The following is a 21,697-nucleotide window of genomic DNA, read 5'->3' as shown; positions in this document are numbered from 1 at the left end:
TCACTGCTTTCAGTTCCTCTGGGTAAATACCAAGAAGTGAAATTGCTGGATCGTAGGATAACTCAATACCTGGTTTTCTTAGGAATTGCCAAACTGTCTTCCAGAGTGGCTGAACCATTATACAGTCCCACCAACAATGAAAGAGTTCCAATTTCTCCACATCCTCTCCAGCATTTGTAGTTTCCTGTTTGTTTAATGGCAGCTGTTCATATTGGTGTGAGATGACACCTCATTGGGGTCTTGATTTGCATCTCCATAATAATTAGGGAAGATAAACATTTTTTCATGTGTTTTTAGCCATTTGTATTTCCTCTTTGGAGAAATGTCTTTTCATATGTTTTGCCCATTGAATAATTGGCGTAATTGTACTAATGTCATTGAGTTTTAAGATATCTTTATGTAAGTCTCTTATCAGACAGATGGTTGCCATATATTTTCTCCCATTGAGTTGGCTGTATCTTTACCTTTTTGACAAATTCCTTTGAGGTACCGAAGCTTGCAATTCTGAGGAGTTTCAATTTATCTATTTTTTCCTTCATTGCTTACACTTTAGATGTAAGGTCTATGAAACATCCTCATAATACTAGGTCTTGAAGACGTTTCCTACATTAGCTTCTAGGAGTTTTAAGGTGCAGTCTCTTATATTGAGATCTTTGATCCATGCTGAATTAATTTTTGTATAGCGTGTGAGGTAGGGGTCCTCTTTCATTCTATTAGATATAGATCCAATTATCCCTGCTCCATTTGTTGAAGCTGGTATACCACAATTCAGTGGATTTGGGGGCCTTGTCAAAAACCAGTCGAGTGGAGACCTGGGGGCCTATTTCCAAATTTTCAATTTGATTCCATTGATCATTGTGTCTATCTTTGTGCCAATACTGTGCTGTTTTGACTACTATGGCTTTATGGTAGGCTTCAAAGTCAGGCAGTGTAAGTCCTCCCACTTTGTTTTTCTGTTTTAGAATATTTTTAGCAACTTGAAGCATTTTTCCTTTCCAAATTTCGTTGGAAATTTGGAAATCCACTAAATTTCATGGTTAGCTTTTCAAAGTCTGCCAAGCAGATTGTTGGAATTTTGATGGGAATTGCATTAAATCTGTAGATCAGCTTGGGTAGAATTGACATCTTAACTATGCTTAGCCTTCCTATTCATTAACACAGAATATCCCTCCATCTCTTTAGGTTGCCTTCTATTTCTTTTATTAGAGTTATATAATTATCTGTATAGAAGTCTTTTACATCCTTGGTTAAGTTTATTCCTTGGTACTTAATTTTTTAATTGCTATTGAGTATGGAATCTATTTCTTGAGTGTCTTTCAGTTATGTCATGTCTACTGTATAGAAACATTATTGACTTATGCAGATTAATCTTCTATCCTGCCACTTTGCTGAATTTGTTTATTGTCTCATATAGATGTGTCATTGATTACTTAGGGTTTTCTCAGATCACATAATATGCAAATAATGAGAGTTTTGTTTCTTCCTTTCCAATTTGGAATTTCTTGCTGAATTTCTGTGACCAGAACTTCTAGCACAATGTTGAATAATAGTGGTGACAATGGACATCTTTGTCTTATTCCCGATCTTAGAGGGAAAACTTTCACTCTCCCATCATTGAGTACTATACTGACTGTGGATTTTTCTTATATATCCTTTATGATATTGAGAAAGTTTCCTTCAATTCCTAAGTTTTGAAGTTTTTTTATCATAAAAAGGTGCTGGATTTTGTCAAATGCTTTTTCAGCATCTATTAAGATGATCATTTGATTTTTGCTCCTCTGATTTGTTAATGTGTTGTATCATGTTGATTGATTTTCTTGTGTTGAACCACCCTTGCATGCCTGGGATGAACCCCACTTGGTCATGGTTATAATTCTTTTAATGTGTCTTTTAATTCAATTTGTAAGTATTTTCTTGAGAATTTTTGCATCTCTATTCATTAGGGAACTTGGCCTGTAGTTTTCCTTTCTTGTAGTATCTTTATCTGGTTTTGGTATTAGAGTGATGTTGGCTTCATAAAATGAGTTAGGTAGTGCTCAAATTTTCTTCAAGTTTTGAAAGAGTTTAAGTAGGAATGGTGTCATTTCTTTTGGAAAGTTTGGTAGAATTCTTCTGTGAAGCCTTCTGGGCCTGGGGTTCTATTTGTAGGAAGCTTTTTGATAACAAATTGGATTTCTTTGCTTATGATTGTTTTGTTGAGTTCTTCTGTTTCTTCATTAGTCAGTCTAGGTTGTTCATGTGTTTACTGGAAATTATCTATTTTTCTAGATTCTCTAATTTTTTGGCATAGAGTTGTTCATAGTATTCTTCATGACATTTTTTATTTCTTCAGGATCCATAGTAATAACCCCCCTCTCATTTACTATTTTGCTTATTTGGGTCTTCTCTCTTTTGACTTTGTCAGTCTACCTAAGGGTTTCTCAATCTTTTTGATCTTCTCAAAGAAACAACTTTTGGTTTTATTTATTCTCTCTATTGTTTTTTTTCCACATCATTTATTTCTGCCTTAATCCTTGTTATTACTTTTCTTCTATTTGCTTTAGGATCAGTTTGCTGATCATTTTCTAGCTTCTTCAGTTGTTCCATTAGTTCTTGATTTTAGCTCTTTCTTCCTTTTTAATTTATGCATTTAAGGCTATAAATTTCCCTCTCAGTACTGCTTTTGCTTCATTGCATACATTTTGATATGTTGTGTTATTTTCATTCATCTCTAGATATTTAGCAATTTTTCCTGCTATTTCTTCTTTGGCCTACTGATTGTTTAGGCAGTGTGTTGTTTAACCTCCATGTATATTTGAGTGTTCTGGTTCTTTAATAGTTGTTAACTTCTAGTTGTAGTCCATTATGGTCAGAGAATGTGTTTTGAATAACATTAACTTTTTTAAATTTATTGAAGCTTGTTTTGTGCCCCAGAATATGATCTATCCTGGAGAAAGTTCCATGAGCACTACAGAAGAATGTATATCCTGGTAATTTGGGGCATAATGTTCTATATATGTTAAGTCAAATTCATTTATCACATTGTGTAAGTTCCCAATTTCCTTCCTTGGTCTTCTGTCTAGATGATCTATCTATAGAGGAGAGTGTTGTATTGAAGTCTCCCACAATGATTGTGGAAACATTGATTGCTACCTTCAGTTTTGCCAATATTTGTCTCATGTACTTTGGAGCGACTTGATTGGGCGCATAAATGTTTGTGATTATTGTTTCTTCTTTGTGAATAGTCCTTTTTATTAGTATATAGTTTCCTTCTTTGTCTCTTATAATATCCCTGCATTTAAAGTCTATTTCATCTGAAATTAGTATTGCTACTGCTGCTTTCTTTTGGCTGTAGCTGGCATGGAATATTTTTTCCATCTTTTCATTTTCAATTTCTTTGTGTCACTAGGTCTAAGACAAGTCTCTTGTAAAGAACATATTGATGGATCATATATTTAATCCTGTCAACCTATATCTTTGTATTAGGGAGTTTAATCCATTCACATTCCATGTTATTAAGGAAAGGCTGCTCTTGAGTCAGCCATCTTATCCTTTGGTTTTTACTTGTCAGATCTATTTTTACTCTCTTTCTCGCTCTCTTTATTTCTTTAAGATACCCTTACTATGACTCTGCAGTTCTGTGCCCTTCTCCAGACCTCCCTCTCCTTTCTTTTTTCCTCAGCTGGTAGAGCTCCCCTTAGTAGTTCTTGTATGGCTGGTCCCTTGTTAACAAATGCTCTCAGCATTTGTTTGTCTGTGAAGATTTTAAGCTCTCCTTCAATTCTGAAGGAGGACTTTGCTGGGTAAAAAAATTATTGGCTGACAACATTTCTCTTTCAGAATTTTCAATATACCATTGTCTTCTCATCTCCATGGTGCCCACTGAACAGTCACTCCTCAATCTTCTATTGTTTCCCTTGTATGTGGTGAATTGTTTCTCTCTTGCTGCATTCAGGACTTTCTTCTTCTCTTCAGCATTTGACAATCTGATCAGGCTTTGTCTCAGAGTGGTTTTATTTGGATTTATTCTATTTGGAGTTCATTGGGCATCTTTGATTTGCATATTTATTTCATTTAGAAGGGTTGGGGAAATTTTCCCCAACAATATCTGTGAACTGTGAATACTCCTCCTAGCCCTTTACTCTTATCTTCCCCTTCTGAAGTACCAGTAATTCTCATATTTGTGTGCTTCATATTGTCCATAATTTCCCTGGGATCCACTTCAAATTTTTGAGTTTTCTTCACTGTTCATTCTTTTGTGCATTCACTTTCCATCACCCTAACTTGAGTTTGCTAATTTGATCCTCTACCTATTCAAATCTAGTGTTATGTGTCTCAGGAATATTTTTAAATTGATCAACAGATCTATTATTTCAATAAGATCTGCTATTTTTTTTATTTACTCTTGCAAATTCTTCCTTATGCTCTTCTAAGGTCTTGTTCATGTCATTTATATTCTGAGCCATAATATTAATGTTTCTGAGTATTTATTTGATTATTTTCTCCAGGTTCTGTGTCTCTTCTGGGTTTTTCATTTGGACATTTGAGTTATCCATATCTTCTAATTTCTTCATATACTTTGTAATTTTCTGTTGTTTTTGACCTCTTGACACTTGCATATCTTGATACAGTTCTTTTAGAGTATGCAAGATTATTTCAATATTTATCTATAATTTAACAAAGCTACAAGTTGGTGGAGTGCACTTTCCTTACCCACCATTAGATGGTACTCCTGAGCCATCTTTTACCCTTAAGCCAGTTCACCTCAACTTTATTTATATACTAATTGGGAGTCCAAACCATATGGGGCTTCAATCAGTGCACCAATTTTCCATGTGCACTGGGGACTGTCAGTCCTATGGGTGAGGGGCATTCCCTGTGCAGTTTGGCAAGGAGTCCAATCCAGGACCCAGTGGTCCTGGCCATTCCTGGGTCTGCAGATGGAGTACTCTGGGGCTGCAGAGCTTGCATCTTGCTTCTAAGCTCAAATGGCCCACTGTCCCTCTCTGCCATGTGCTCGTGAGTCCCTGGGATTGGGGGGAGGGGTGCTCCTGGCACTTCTGTATGGCACCCCTGCATCAATGCTGTGTGCACTATGGGCTTCCACAGAGGAAGAGTGTACACTGACACAAGCCTTCTGGATCCTGAATTCCCTCAAGGAAACTCCCTGCTGCTGGTTTGTAAAAAGTTATCTCTCAGCCAACTGCCCCAAAAGACCATCTCCCAAGCAACTGCAAATATTGCTGCACGGGCATGGAAATCCACCCCCTTTCATGGTCATCTGCCCACTTAAATCACTAGTCTCTGGCATGGGAGCTCTCAGTCATGGGTGTGTGAAGGATTATCACCTGAGTCTAGTATTTTTTAGGGTGTCCAGGGTGTGGAAGGCTAGTTCTCTGTGTGCCATCAGCCAGTTTAGTGGCATTCTGGGGCAGACACTCACCCTTCTTGAATGCAGCCTCTTGGTTTCTCCAAGTAGGCACTCACTATGGGTGTAGAAGTCCTTGCTCAGGTGGTGGAACCCTGGAACTGCTGTTCTGGAGCATGTTCTGTCCTTTATGTGGTATTTTTCATTGAGGAGAATCCTGCTGTCTCTCTCCTAATCTGCCATCTTGGAAGCATCAAAGTTCTTGATAATAATCTTCACACCCTCCTGTGCCCAGCACTGGAGCTCAAGCAGAATGGAACCAGTGAGGGAATGGATTTTGAGCACCTGCTATGTGCCAGGAACTGTTCTGGGCACTTTGAAAAGGCAGGACCCTGGACTCAGCAGCTCATGTGAAAAAGCTCCCCCACTTACTGCATCAGTTCCAGTTAGTTTTTCAAGCTGAATATTAGAGTTCTATTTTCTAGGCTCTTAAACTTTAAAAATATGTAGATCTTTTGTCCTCTCCATAATGAATATATTCAGTCTGAGTTTAGGGTAGCAATTCCAATGACATTTGGCCATTTGAATTATCTGGCTCTGCATACTTTCCAGACTCAAGACATTTTTCTTAATTACTGAAGTAAAATAAGGAAGTGAATATTCTGGGATTGTAAAAAATAAGAAAAATATTTTTATTTATTTCACATGACTCTTACAGTTGATGTTAAATATGTTGTTGCTTATTTCAACTCTTCAGTCTTTTGGGCTAAGGTATGTAGTGGTTGTGACAATCACTCTATTGAGAATGTGGGATTATCATGTAGGAATCACAATCAAGAATATGATTTCCTCAGAAAAAAATACAGGAAATCATTTGAGGCCCAAAACAGGAGAAATTAATTTAAAAGTCAGCATGATATGTACTTACAGGTATTCAGTTGACCTTTTAGGATTTATTAACAAAATTTAGAAATTTCCATTTATACACCCCAGGGATTCCTCCATAACCAACTATCTTTCTTTCTGAAGCACATGCTTCAGCAATTTTATTGCTATTGTTGAGAGTCTCTGGTACAAAATATTCTGTTATCTTTTCATCTATTTTTTTAATCCACATTCTTCAATGATACTTTTACATCTACACAATTCTATTCTCCAGTTATTATGTTTTCTTATGTTTAATACATTATCAGGAATATTTTATTACTTTGAAAATGTCTGTGGCTGTTAAAATTGTCATTATGTTTAGGTAATTTTTAATTCTCTCTGTCATTTAAATCTGCTATTTTTCTTTGATCTTTTTTTCATTTCACATGGAAAATTGTAATGTTCCTTAGGTGATTTTTAATATTCCCTTGACAATTCTTACATGCGTCAAGTATGAACACCACTAGCAACATCTTTAGCCAAGGGCTTCAACACTTAAGTTAAGAATTTGAAGAGAATCAACATTTATTGAGCATCTACAAAGTTCCAAGCTCTTTAATGTGTACTTTGTATTGATATCATTTAATCTTCACAACATTTTTTAGAGCAGATCACAGCATAGGCTTAATAGGCTCATATTTAATGTGCTAGTAAGAATAAGAGCTTGGATTTGACATCTGTGTAGCTCCAAAGCCATGCTCTTTCCATAAATCACACATTGCTCCCTCGTATAGCTAAATATCACTGGATGGAGTTTGGAGGGACACAGCTTGTCACAGGTGCAGGTGTCAATATTGCTCATTACTTTCTCCACAACTCCACTCTCAGTTTAGATCCACTTAGCTGCAAATGTTTAATCATTGACCAGAATTCACCAGGGATATAAAAATGCGAAGGCAATGTTTACAGTCAGTGTCAGGATCTCAGAAGTGCACACAATAAATATTTCCTTTCTTTCCCATCTGGTTCCTAGAAAGATTGAGATCCACCCAAACAGTGTCAGGTGTAAGTTCAAGATATTTTCATTCTTGGAGATAAATACCATCTTGGAAGGACTTAGATTGGTTTGAGAGCCAATGAATACACTATCTAAACTCTGAGTTAGGCATATATTCATAATTCTGAAAAGAAAAGCTGACCACATGAAGAAGCATATAGAAATACATAAGTTTTTCAGAAAACCTCACTACCAGGAAGTGTCAGGAATGGGGGTGGGAGCTTAGTTGAATTTGAACCTTTATTCTTGCCAAATTATAAAATCTATTATGGCTTCTCCCTAAGGTATAGTGAATAAAGTTGTGGAGAAATAATGGGCCTTACAATACTTGAACATCAGAGTGGGGGAGACATTTTGCTAGGATCAGCTAGGCTGGTAGGAATGGCCAGGTCCTTGCCTCACATTGATGGCACCTCAGATGTTGGCCTGCAGTGTGAACTGCCTATTTCCTATTGCTGAGGTGTTTTGAATTTTAGCTACATGCAAATCTGTAGATTTGCTCCTTCCCCACCTGCAAAAACAAAACAAAATAATGCCTTTTGAAATTGCTTCTATGATTTTTTTTTAAGTGAAGGGTGATGGCACCATCCAAAATTCTTTATTTCAGAACATAACAATAGATTCCTTTAACATAGGCTCAAGGTCAAAACAACATACCCTCTAAGCTCAGATTGACTGTCTGTTGACTCAAAGGGTTTTGCTCAATACCATGACAAACCTTTTTTCCATTGGCATCCTCTGATCTTTGTTGTTTGGGGGGAGGGTGTCTGTGTGTGTGCAGTGTCTATTAGCCTCAGTGCCTGCCTGAGTTAGGAAAAGTACATTCCTCATTTTGTATGAGGAGAAGGTTGTATAAAGAAACACAGAACATTAGCACTTATTTTGTTTTAAATTACAGACTAATGTCAATTGCTCTAAAAACTGGATTTTTTTCCTCAAAATTAAAACAGCTTTTTTCTTTTGGATTTAATGAAGTAATGTTAGCTGAAGCCAGTTTGACATGGTGAGAGAGATGTCAGACTGACAAGAGGTATGCAGCCTGATTTAAAACCAAACCTTGAACACTTCAAAAGAACAATAAAACATATTTTCCAAAAAAAAGAATGGGAAAGAATCATGTTGCTTTAGTGGTTTGATAAAGTAGATTCAGTCATATAAACATTTCATTTCAGTATAATAGCATGTAACACTTAAATATGTTTACATTCATTTAGTTATTCCTAAGTTCTTTACATATATTAACCCACTAAATCATTATGTAAACTCTATAAGATTTAAAGCACTGATATCCTTATTTTACAAATACTGAAACTGAGACACAAAGAAATTAGTTGACTTTGGATAGAAAGTTGGAGAGAGTGTCATTCGAGTATTTTTGATCAAAAAAACTCATATGTCACATAATATAAAAATCACATGTTTTTTGGAACCTGTCAGATAGATGAAGTCACAGGGAAACCAACCAATCCAAAATATCAGTAAAGAGAGTCACTTACAAGGAGAGATGGGACTCAGACCCTTTCTTGCCAGGAGTAGATCTAGGCACTACACAAACCAGTTTGAAGAATTTAGTCAAAATGTTTTCCTCAAAGCCAAGTGTGGGCCTGTGTGAGTAAATAGGATCCACAGACACAAAGAGGAATTTACTCTCACTCAGATTTTTCTCCACAGATCTCCAACAGATACTCACAAGAAGGATTAGGCACAGGGTGAGAGGTCTAGAAAGTCTTCATGATTGAACAGTCCTGGTAGAGGGAACAGCAGCCACTGCGGGAAAGACCTCACAGAGAACCCTGTCCCCCCTCCCCTATGTGAGAAGAGCTTTCAGCCATGGGGGAAATAGCATAAGTGAAGACCCCTTACAGCTGAGGGAAGGAAATAGAAACAAGCCCTATAACCCTGGGGATGAGGGAGGATTGTCTCCTACAGCTCAGAGAAGGGCTGAATCACCAAGGAGACTCCAAAGAGCCAGGGACACAGCACCTGCCTAAACTGAAGCTGAACCAGAGCAACAGAGATTATAGCATCCTCAGCTCTCACCACCAGATTAGAGGACACCAGTAAGAAGTAATGGTTGTCTATGCCTGAGGGAGAGCAAAGAGCCTGGAGAGGGGCCTTATCTGAGGCATCAGGTAAAAAGAGAACGTAAAGCTGATAAATATAAGGTAAAGTTAGGGGAATGGGAAGACCACGATGCATTCACTAAAGAAAATCATAGCATCTAGAAGAAATAGATGAACTGAATATTCCCTTATCTATTAAAGAAATTGAATCTGTACTTAGAGAATTTCTAACAAAGAAAATCCCAGGTCCAGATGACTATATGGGTGAATTCTACCAAACTTTTAATGAAGATAGAATATTAAGTCTACATAAGTTATCCAAAATATACAAACAGGGTGAACACTTTCCAGCTCATTCAAGAAATAATTGGAGACATATAAAATTAAAGACTATTTCATAAATAGAATAAATGGATAGATAAAAATGAAGAGAGCTTCACAATAGAGGACCTGGAGAAGACACTTGTGTCTGTAATTACATGGAAAAAAGGATCAATTTTTCTGGGAAAATTTCAGGTCAGGGTGCAATGTTAATTAATGCAAACTCCCTCTAAGATTTCATGAAATCATATTTTCTATTGCAATAACAATAAGTAGTTCATTTTTCTGAAGTTCCTTCTACAGAATATGAGTGCTATGGGATGATCCCATGAGATTATGAGTCATGACATAAGAAGAGTATTCTGAAGCCAATCTCCTCTTAAAATGTCAAAGGCATATTTGACAATTAGAAGCTCTGAGAAGCCCTGTGATAAAAATTTAGGAATTCAAAGATTTTTTCCCCAGGATTGTACAAGCATATTTTCCCCTTGAATTTTTTCTACATATAATGTCAATAATATACATAGAGGAGAGAACACCATGTGATATCACATGGAATTACAGTTCCATTAAAAAAAGAAGAAGAAAGAAGAAAACAAAGCCTGGTTAATGCTGAACTTGGAACATCACTGGGATTTTCAACATGCCACATGACTGAAACTCCTGTATAGGGTGGGAAAAGAAGACACAGAGAAAAGAAACAAAGAAACAAACACCAAAACATTTAGAAAAGATTGGCTTGTTTGCAAAGTCTCAGCAGTATGTTAGATTCCTAAAGAGCTGGTTCACAAAATGTACAATACAACAAATCTTTAAAGAAAAAAAAAGACTATAACTTTACCAAGATTACCAAATTATGTGAGTCTGTTCATGGTGAAAATAACAGCTTTCCCATTTGATTACCATATTTACAATGGTACTTTTATATCTTCATGCATTCATATGACAGAGTCAGGAATGAAATTCTTTTTGATAGGGATTATAGGCATATGGGAAATGTCCTTGTGTGTATTATTTTGGAGACTAGTGCTAGTCAGGTTGACCCACAATTTTTGTTTTAACTCAGGATGTGGAGGGCTTTATAGTTTTTCCATTTGAATGGTTTTGCTTTAAACTAACTATTATCATGGAATGTGATATGCTTATGATTTTTGGAAGCAGAACAAAGTGGTTTTCTTCCACATAAGGGATCTAAATTATTTCCAAGCAATTTAAAATTATAAAACATTTATCCATGCATTTGGCATGGGCTTGAGGAAGCTAATCAGACCAAATATTTGGCACTGACATGCCTCCTTTAAATTTGTCCTGTGTGCCTTCTCATTTTGAACATAGAGAATCAGTGCCACTATCTTCTTCAATTAGATTCTTTATGAATACCAGAACCATGTTTTATTTCTTGGAAAACATTTTTAGGATCTGTTCTCTAGTCTGTTTAATTCTGACTCCATCAATTACAGTGTTAAGCACAGGGAGAAAGACTACATAGAAAATAGTATTTTGGGTAAACCTATGCATCTGAATAAAGAATAATTCAGGGGTGTGTAGAAAGAAAACATGACACACATGACAATCCCAGCTGCTGAGTGCTTTGAGCCAAGCATCATGACAAGGGAGTCAAAAGAGAGCACAGAGGATCTGCACCTTAGGAAGTGATAATGATTCTGATGTCAAAAATCAGACTAGTGATGGCACGTAAGCTAGAGATGATGTTGATGTTGATTTAACACAGGAAAAGCAGGCAATGCCTGTGTACTTACAAGATAAATGTGAGGGATAACTTGGTGCCCACAATAAGGCAAGATGAATAGGACAAAGGACATAGAAAAAGGCAAAGTTATCAGTAGGATTACCAATACGATGATGAACACCAACTTCTCTGTCAGCACCAATGTGTGGCAAAGAGTATTAGAGACAGTCACATCGTGATCAAAAGCCAAGGACATGAGCACAGCAGAATCCATGCCAGTGTACAGGTGGAGGAAAAGCATTGGGATGAGGCATTCCTCAAAGGAGATTTCTCTCAGGTTGAAACAGAAGATGCCAAGCATCTTCTTTGCAGAAATGGAAAAGCCAATCATCAAATTTATATGGAAAGGTAAGGGGCCCCAAATAGCCAAAGCCACCCTGAAACAGAAGAATGAAGTTGGAAAACTCACACACTTCTTAATCTTAAAACTTATTACAAAGCCACAATAAACAAAACAGCTTGGTACTGGCACAAAGACAAACATATAGCACAATGGAATCAAATTGATAGTTCAGAAATCAATTCTCACATTTATAGCCAACTGATTTTTGACAAGGGGGCAAAGACCATTCAATTGGGAATTGTCCTAGGAAAACTAGATATCCAAATGCAAAATAATGAAGGTGGACTCATACCTTACACCACATACAAAAATCAATTCAAAATGGATCAAAGACCTAAATATAAGAGCCAGAATTATCAAACTCCTAAAAGAAAATGTCAGGAAGCATCTTTAGGACCTTGTGTTAGGCAATGGTTTCTTAGACTTTGCACCCAAAGCACAAGCATAAAAGAAAAAAAAAGGATAAATGGGACTTCAACAAAGTTAAAAACTTTTGCACCTCAAAGGGCTTTATTATGAAAGTAAAACAACAAGCTACAGAATTGGAGAACATATTTGGAAACCACATATCTGAGAAAGGTTTAATATCCAGCATTTATAAAGAAATCCTTCAACTTAACAACAAAATGACAAACAACCCAATTAAGAAATGGGGAAAAGATTTGAATAGACATTTTTCCAAAGAAGATATACAACTGGACAGAAAATGCATGCAAAGATGTTCAACATCATTATCCATCAGATAAATTCACATCAAGACCAGAATGAGATGCCATTTCATTATCCATCAGATAAATTCAAATCAAAATCAGAATGAGATGCCATTTCACACCCATTAGAATGACTGTTATTTAAAAAAAAAAAAAAAATTACAAGTGTTGGAGAGGATATGGAGAAATAGGAACACTCATTCATTATTGGTAGCAATGTAAAATGGTGCAGCTGCTGGGGGAGACAAGTTTATCAATTCCTCAGAAATCCAAGTATAGAACTACCATATGGCCTGACATTCCCACTTCCAGGAATATACCCAAAAGAATTGAAAGCAGGGACTCAAACAGATATTTGCACACCTATATTCATAGCAGCATTATTCTCAATTGCCCAAAAGATTGAAGTAACTCAAGTGTCCATCAACCGATGAATAAACAAAATGTGGCATATACACACAATGGAACATTATTCTGTTGTAAAAAGGAATAAGTTCTGATACCTGTGACAACATAGATGAACCTTTAAGACATCATGGTGAGTGAAATAAGCCAAACTCAAAAAGACAAATATTGTATTATCTTACTGATATGAAAGAATTGTAATAAGTAAACTCATAGAGTCAGAATCTAGAATATAGATTACCAAGAGACTTAGGGGGGATAGGTAATGGGAAGTTGAGGCTTAAATTATATAGGGTTCCTATTTGGAATGATGGAAACATTTTGGTAATGGTGGTGGTGATGGTAGCACAACATTGTGAATGTAATTGGCAGTACTGAAATGTATATTTGAATGTGGTTAAAATGGGAAATGTTAGGTTGTATATATGGTAACAGAATGAAATTTTTAAAAAAATCTATGGAAATGCACTACACAAAGAGTGATCCTTACATTAAACCATGGACTATAGATAATAGTACAATTATAAAAATTTGCTTTCAACAATTGTAACAAATATCCATACCAAGCAAGATATTAATAATAGGGGGTTATATGGGAATCCTGTATTTTATGCATGATTGTTCAGTAAACCCATAACTTGCATAATAAAGAAAAAATAAAATAGAATCTTCATATCCCTTTTCTCTTTGGCCCTGATAATAGATAATAGACTTATGTTAATTTTATGTGTTCTCTTGCTTATAACTGTGAGGAAAATAACAGTTACACATGTATGCACACATAAACATTATTGTCCAAGTTTGTAAAACGTCAGGCAATTTGTCAGGCAATTTGACTTAATTTACACACACCTCTCCTTGACACTGAATCTACAGTATCTTTTGCTCCACTAGGTTATATATATGTATGTCACTTAGAAGTGCTCAGTTGGCTATCTTTTAAGAAGGATAAGAGAACTGGAAGGATTCACAAAGAGGGATTGAGATGAGATATGTTACTCTATAGATGCCCTCCCCATTTGATATAATTCACTCTATCATTTTTTTTCTTTACTTCTTTGCTTAATATTGTATGAGACTCCAAACTGCTCTAAAAAGTAACATGCTACATTAGACAGACAAATTGTGTTAGAATATATTTCTGGGAGTGACAGTGTATGTGCATGTATTTGTGTATGTGTGTGTGTGAGGAAGATGCACTGTAGCTTGGGTCTTAGACAAAGCACTTAAGAAATTCTAGAAAGGAGAATTTTGTATTAGATACAGGAAGGAGACTAGAAACCTGAGTTAAGATAATTAATCAATGGCAAACATATTACTACAAAGAGATACTCCAGGTAAATGGTAAGAATTTGAGTAGGGATGCCTCTGTGCAAGGCATGGTATCTGAGATGAGGAAAATGAGGTAGAACTTATAATCAGATTTCTTCCCTGTGTCTTGGGTTCAGCTAATTTAACTAATTGTAGTATATGGAAATAGTGCAATATTTAGAAATAGACACTAGGGAATGAAGCCATGCCCTGCTGTTCATTAGCCATGTGATCTTGGTTAAATTGTTTCCTTTATCTGTCTAAGGTTACACAATGAGGCTAAAATGCCTATATGGCAGAGTTGTTGCAAGGCATGTGTGGTCTAAGATAAATCTTCAAGTAAGTGTAATTACAGTTACTGCTTAACCTAGTCATAAAAGAACATGATAATAAAGAGCTATGATGAACTTGATGCTGACATCTATCAGTTTGTCAGGCAGTCCTTACAAAAGGGTTTGAAGATTTTAAATCATGAGCATCCCTTTATTGTCATATAAAACTTTCATTACAGTTCACAAAAGGAAGTTTATACTTGGGAACAACTGAATGGCTTGTCCTTAGACATTTTCACCGACATCGCCATGTATTCTTGAAGACTCGAACATTTCTAAATGACCAGGAGTTATCTTCTGGTTGAGGGAGAAAAGAGTAGCAGATGTTTGGCCATATTTTACCAGGTTTTGATGGGTGGGGATACTTTCTGAATGATTTATAGTAAGTTTGTTGTTAAGGTGTTTTTCAGCCTTGATGACAAACAGAGGTTCAGGCAGGGGTCATTTGCTCATCCTTTAAATTAGGTTAAAAAGAGAATTGAAGGAGAGAAAGGGTTAGAAAGAGACAGAAAATGTGAAGGGACAGAACCTTGAGAGATCAGTGAACAGTCAGGAAATGCTCTGGGACACAGGTCAGTGAAGAGCTCTAGAACACAGAAAGGATGGCAAGGGCATCAAAACACACATAAGCAACACACAGAGATTTTTTCCTCAAATTTTTCCTCCTTCTTAACATATAAAAAGTAAGTCAGGCAATAGCTGCCTAGTAGATCATGCCAACACATTCTTGCAGCCATTTCCCTTAACCCTCCTTCCTATAACCTATCACTCTTCCTTTTGGTCAATTGGCCACAGATAAGGATCCAGACTCCTATAATCTTACTTACCAGCAGGAACACCTAGAAGTTAGAAAATTTCCCCGACTTATTCCAATCTTCATTTGCTTAAGCATGAAGGTTTTCATACTGTGACCACAGTCTCCAGAGTGAAAAAACTATGCATGTGTTGGAACTCCCTGGGGATAGTGGGAGCTGCAGAGCTCTGAGATCCAATGGGGATAACTCCTCTTCTAGTGAAATATAATGTCATCAGATCTAGACAGTCCATGTACTGATTCTGGGCCTAGGCTCACAAATTTAGGATAATGTCACTTGATAAACTCATTTCCAAAGGGTATGTTTTATTTTCTTTTTCCTCAAAGAAGCCTTAAGCATTTTTCCATCAGGATTCCTGGGATTGCCTCTAATCTCTTTATCCTGAATCCCTCAAGGGGTCTGGGGCTGGTCCAGGCCCTGTAATAAGTAAGCTAATGGATATTAAATGTGAGTGTATCTTCTTAGTGCTTTACTATATTATAATGACTCAATACTTAGAATAATTGTGCTATGCTAAAGTAAGGAAATGCATTGTAATTTTGCATCACCCTGAAATGTGTCACTTCATTGCATTGGAGGTTTCCTGTCAGGAATTGAAAGCAGACATAAAAATCCAGAGGGCAGAGGCTTGTAGTTTTTGTCTTCTGTTTCCCACTGACTACTTATTAAAACCAGGTACAAATTGCTTTATCTTCATAGTCTCAATTTTGAAACCTGTAAAATGAGGAAATATTTCAGGCTTCCATTCTAGAGGGCTTTTCCATGAGTGGCAGTGCCTAATCTTGGTCACTGAGAAGGATGTCAGTTTCATGGTTCATTCATCAATGAATTCAGCAAATAGGAACTATCTGTGTCAGGCACACTTTTAGGTGCTATCCATATATAGAAGTTAAAAAAACAAACAGACAATACCTGTTACCAAGTAAGAGGGGAATGACAAGAAACAGAATTCTCTCTCCTCCCCATGGTTTGCTGTTGTGGACCTTTTAGGGCTTCATTTGTCCATTTGTTTAGTGACTTTTTCAAAGTATTTTTGCAAAAGAAACAAAAACAAAACCAAAAATCCCTGAATTCCTTGTTGTGTGTGGTCACCAAAGTTTCTGTTCCTTTCTCTCAGGGGAGGGTTAGTGACTTGATTGAGATTTCCCTAAATCTAGAAGCTTAGCTCTCTCTTTCTTCATTAAGCATGCCCCTGGTTACTGTATGTATTTGATTAGATTCTGGAGTTCTCAAAATTTTATTCTAACAGTTTTGTCAACTTAATGTTTGCTTATTAGATGGTCCTATTCTTGGAGCCTCCTACTCTGCTGTTTCTTAAAGTCACTGATAGCCTTGTATATATATTTTTTCCATCCATTATAGTTCTTGGATCATCAATTGAATAACATTATGATCTAACATATTTCACATATTACTTTAAGACTACCTATTGATAATTTCTATTTCTATAATTTTTTTAGGAATTTAATTATATGGGAGTTGTATTAGTTTCCTATTGCTGCTGTAATAAATCACAAGTTTACTCACTGAGCTAAAATGAAGATGCCACCTTTTGAGGAGGCTCTAGAGGAGAAGTTGTTTTTTGTGAATTGTTCACCTTCTAGAGGCTGCCTCTATTCCTTGACTCATGGCCTCCTCCCTTTTCAAAGCAAGTAATGATTTTTCCAGTCTTTTTGCACATCCCATCACTGTGACACTGGCTCTTTGGCTGCCTCCCACTTCCACTTTTAAGGACTCTTGTCATTAGATTGTGCCTACACAAAAAGTCTAGTATATGTTTTCTATTTTGAAGTCAGATGATTATCAGTCTTTATTCTCCAATGCAGTCTAAATGCCCATTTACCATGTAAGGTGACATTCATAGATTCCAGGTATTAGGACATGGACATCTTTGGTGGGCCATTATTTCTGCCTACCACAAGGGTTAATTTTGTTATTTCTTTTTAAAGTTGCCTTATACTGCATCTCATTTATAATGTCTTTTTTCTCCTTGTGATTTACTCATTTAATTTGGAAATTAATTCTCTATAATTTACTCTTAATATACTATGTATTTTTCTAGAGAGGATTAGTATTTGTTTCATCTAAGTTTCTGTACATCTTTCCCAAATATAACAATTTAAAATAATTTCTCTGCTTAGGTTTTATCTTGACCATACAAAAAGTATAAATAAGACCCTTACTGATGGTTCTGGATTTACAGGTTTCTGACTTGTCTTTTCTACTTAAGACTTCCACAACATTGACCATTTGCTTAACTTTTTAATTATCTAGGTCTTTCACAATACTATAGACAATTGATTTCTTATCTTGAGATTTTAAAGTTTATTTCCAGTTCTGTAATTTCAATTTGGTTCTTTTAAAAATAATAGTTACTTTCAGAATACTTCAACATTCTTTTAAAACTTTTTAGTATATTTAATCAGAGTCATTGTACATTCTATCTCAAAGTTATATTATGGGATTCCTGCATGTTTTTTCCTGTTGTATATTTGCATCTTCATTTTAAGTCTTACTTTTTTAGTTTCTCTGTTCATTATGATAAAACAAGGTATTTTATGTAAACAATAGAAATAATTTGAGGCCTAAGATAATTTTATATAATATTATTCTTGTTTAGATGATTTATATTTACTTATGCCAAATGGCCATGTTCACTAACCATCTTGGATAGCCCAATAAATCAGGATTTGAGATGATTTAAAACTAGGTCATGCCCTCTGAGAACATCTATTTCTCTTATGCAGCGAGGAGAATTGTATGGTGTCTTTCCCATAGTCTGTCAGTATCTTGGTCCTTCCCACTTTTGTGGGCCCTGGACTCCATTTTTGGTGTCTATCTATAATCCCTTTATTCTATTGAAAGCTCTACTCAGTTGGAACCTGCCCATCCCCATCGCACATCTAAACCCAGCCGACCATCAGAGATATACAGATATTGTCCCATGGGGGTGTCCCTTACGCATTATCTGTTCCTGTGGAAATTCCCTCTGCCTCAACCTGAGAAACAATCATTCCCTAGGCTCACAGACCCTATTCCTTATGCAACATTAGTTGTTATGTTTCCTCAGACTTCTGGGGCCCCTATATAACCAAGACAAATTAGAAGCTTCTTTAATCACAGATATATGAACTAGTGGTTTTCCAGATTCCCTGGAAAACACAGTCACCACCTTGAGCATTCTAAAAGGAGAAAGAAACTGTAAGAATGAAAAGTAATGAAGTGATGTGTAAGCAGAAGTGGCCTACAGAGCTGGGTAAGTCTGATATAAGGAAGCAGGAAAAAACTAGGAGGATAAAAGGCAGCCAATTTGTAAAGGAAAAGGAGGAAAAAGAAAAGGGACACAAAAAAGAGAGACTGGTTTTGGCTAGTTGGAAATAGGATACTTGGGTAAGGAGAAAGATGATTGAATTTTGAATGAAAAAAAAAGGTGTGATGTGATACAGTAACATGAGATATGGTTGGCTAGTTTATAGAAGTGGTCTGAGAATGTTTGAATAGAATGGTAAGAAAGAGGCTTAGACTTTTAGACAAGTAGAACAGAATGCCTGTAGCTTGGTGGATAACAGGATTGTGGAGGTGGCACAGGAGTGGAAAGAATAAGATGAGCTAAGAGGCCAATAAAACAGCATAGAAAAGAATTGTTAATGGAAGTGGTAAGGGGGAGAAATGAATAAACTACAATACTTTGGATGTAGATTCAGGATGACATGTTGATGGATTGGATAGGGGTAAAGTGGTTTGAGTAATCAAGAACAATGTCTTGCTTTTCAACCAAGCAATTGTACATGAAATGTTACATTTATCAAGATGGGAATATTAAGTGACATCAAGAATTCTGTCTTGGTCACATGATGTTTGCTGTGCCTATTAGACACACAAGTTGAGATATCCAGCTACTGTTGTATCTATCTTTAATTTTCTGGAGATCAGTAAAGTGATGAAGAAAGGAGTTGTACCTTGAAGTCATTAAGGTAGAGGGAGTTCTTTAAATTACATTAAGGGGTAAAATACATTAGGGAAAACATATAGTTATATAAGAGAAATAAAACCAGAACCAAGAACTGGGACCTTATTACAACACTGAAAAATCTGATACTGGAGGAAGAACCAACAAGGATCTAAAAGGATCAGCTAGTGAGGTGAAAGGAAACAAATGTTTCCAAAAATATTTATATAGGTAAAAGTATGGGTGTCATATGCTGCTGAGAACTTAAGTAGGATGATGAGGAGCATGTCCATTGTGTTTGGTGACAAGAGTTCATAGATTAACTTGACTAGAGCAGTTTCAGCAGAGGGCTGGGTATGAAGCCAGTTTTAAGGGAAATGAGGTGAGATAAGGAAAGACAGATTTTAGTCTATGATACTCTAACATCTCCTTTTCATGTATTTTTAGATAATCCAATAGCTCCATCACTCTTGAGAACTGATCATTTTTTATTTACCTGTTTTCAGGCTTTGTCACCAGAAATACCTACATATCCTTACTTCCAAGTTCTAGGCTTTCAACTGTCACAATAAGGAAGTCCCACTGTGCATCCCACTGTGTTGTAAAGCCCAGGCTAAGTATCTAATTTGGAAGCTTTCTTCTTTCAACTCCCCCATTCATTTAGGATTTAGTTGCCCTTGGCTGGAAAAACTCAATCTGCCTACGCAGTTGGATATCTGCTGTAAAGTTAGGGAACTTTATGGGAGTTAAAGGAACACAATTCAGCTAATTATCTTTCTTCTTTGTGTACTTTCTAGGTCCCAAAAACCCCTTAAGGCAGCACTCTGTCTACAGAGAGTCTCACAACTCACCCTGTTCTCTCCCTCCTGTGCCCAAGAAAAGCTGTCATTTTAAGGACCTGCCTCCCTCTGTTTGTTTTCTTCTAGGCTTCTCTTTTTGGTGATGCACAAAGAGAAAACAGCAGAAGGTTTAGGTAAAACTTGGAGGAATTTGCAAGAGATGACAAGGATATTATTCAGGGAAGCCTAGCCAAACAGCAGGGGCCATTTTATGAGTGGCATCCACATTCTATGTCCTAGTGTGTGTTGAAGGATCATCACAGAATGGAATTGAGTCTAGTTTCTGAAATGAGGTAGAATGATTCAGTGGAAGATGCAGATGTTTAAGAAGCAGGGGAATGGCTTCTAATCATTACTTTCCTGAATGATGTCTCTAAACTTCAGATTACTCATCTGTAACATGGCTTCTCTATTGATCTCATAGAGACATTTTTCTGCTCAACTATGAAAAATAAATATAGAAATAATTTTAAGAACTCCAAAAGGACTCTTAGATTATAGGTTCAGAGTTAGGTTTATGGAATTGTCTAATAGGATACCTTTTTTTGAACTAGATAGAAACCTTAATTTAAAATTTGATAACCCTTGAAAGAATCACTCAAGTTTGAGGGATAGGACACAAGTAGTTAAATGACAAGGTTTTAGTAGCAGACTTAAGAAGCTGCTTTGACAGGAAGAAAGTGTGGTAGTAAAATAATTAAGAATCTGAGTGAAGCAATTTTTTTTGTTGTATTAAATTGCTTGGTATTAGGTACTGCAGGTGGTAGACATGAGGATATAGCTTCAATCTCTGAGCAAGCTGTCACATAGCTGCTGCCGCCAGATAGATGAGGGATTGCTGTTCTGGGATATCTCCAGCTACATGATAAGATATTGATATTGGCATTTATTAAAGTTATTAAATTTATGTGGGCTTGGGTAAACTATGTGAGTGAGTGAATGAGGTAAAAACTATTTACACCTGGATTCTTACAGACCACTGTTTCCCTTTCAAACAGTCCAGGGATGATTCATCTATATCTTCCACAGGTAACTACATTCACTTCCTATACATTGTTTTTTGAAGTATTCCCTCACATCCTATGAATACATGTTTAGAAAATATCCTTGCCTGAGGAAAATAAATGCTTAACATACAGAGATCAGAGTCTCAGAAAATATCCTTACTGATATTTTGGTAATAAAAAGAGGCAAAAAAAGTGATGTTCTAAAAGTAAATTCAAACAAGCCTATAAAAATAGAAGTAGAAAATATAGGAAAATATATTCTAAACTGGGAGGGGGGTGAGAACTTTCTAGAGATGTTGCAAAATCCAGAAGCATTACAGATGGCTACATTATAGTCAGATATGTTAAAGCATTATGAAGTAATATATTAAGAAAGAGGGTGTGACTTGAAATAAGTTTTCAAAATATTTGACAAAGGGACATTTTGTAAAGAATATAGGTAGGTTCTGTACAAAGCAATAAGTTAAGAAAAAACCCTAATAAGAAAATATTAATTGTTATCGTCTCCTTTTCTGTGTGTTTTCTTTTCATTTAGGAACATGCTATTTTAGGGTAGGAAAATAGCCACTTGAAACATCGTC

Source organism: Choloepus didactylus, chromosome 6 (assembly GCF_015220235.1).
Source record: "Choloepus didactylus isolate mChoDid1 chromosome 6, mChoDid1.pri, whole genome shotgun sequence".
NCBI classification, from domain to species: Eukaryota; Metazoa; Chordata; class Mammalia; order Pilosa; family Megalonychidae; genus Choloepus; species Choloepus didactylus.
This window is presented reverse-complemented; position numbering follows the sequence as displayed.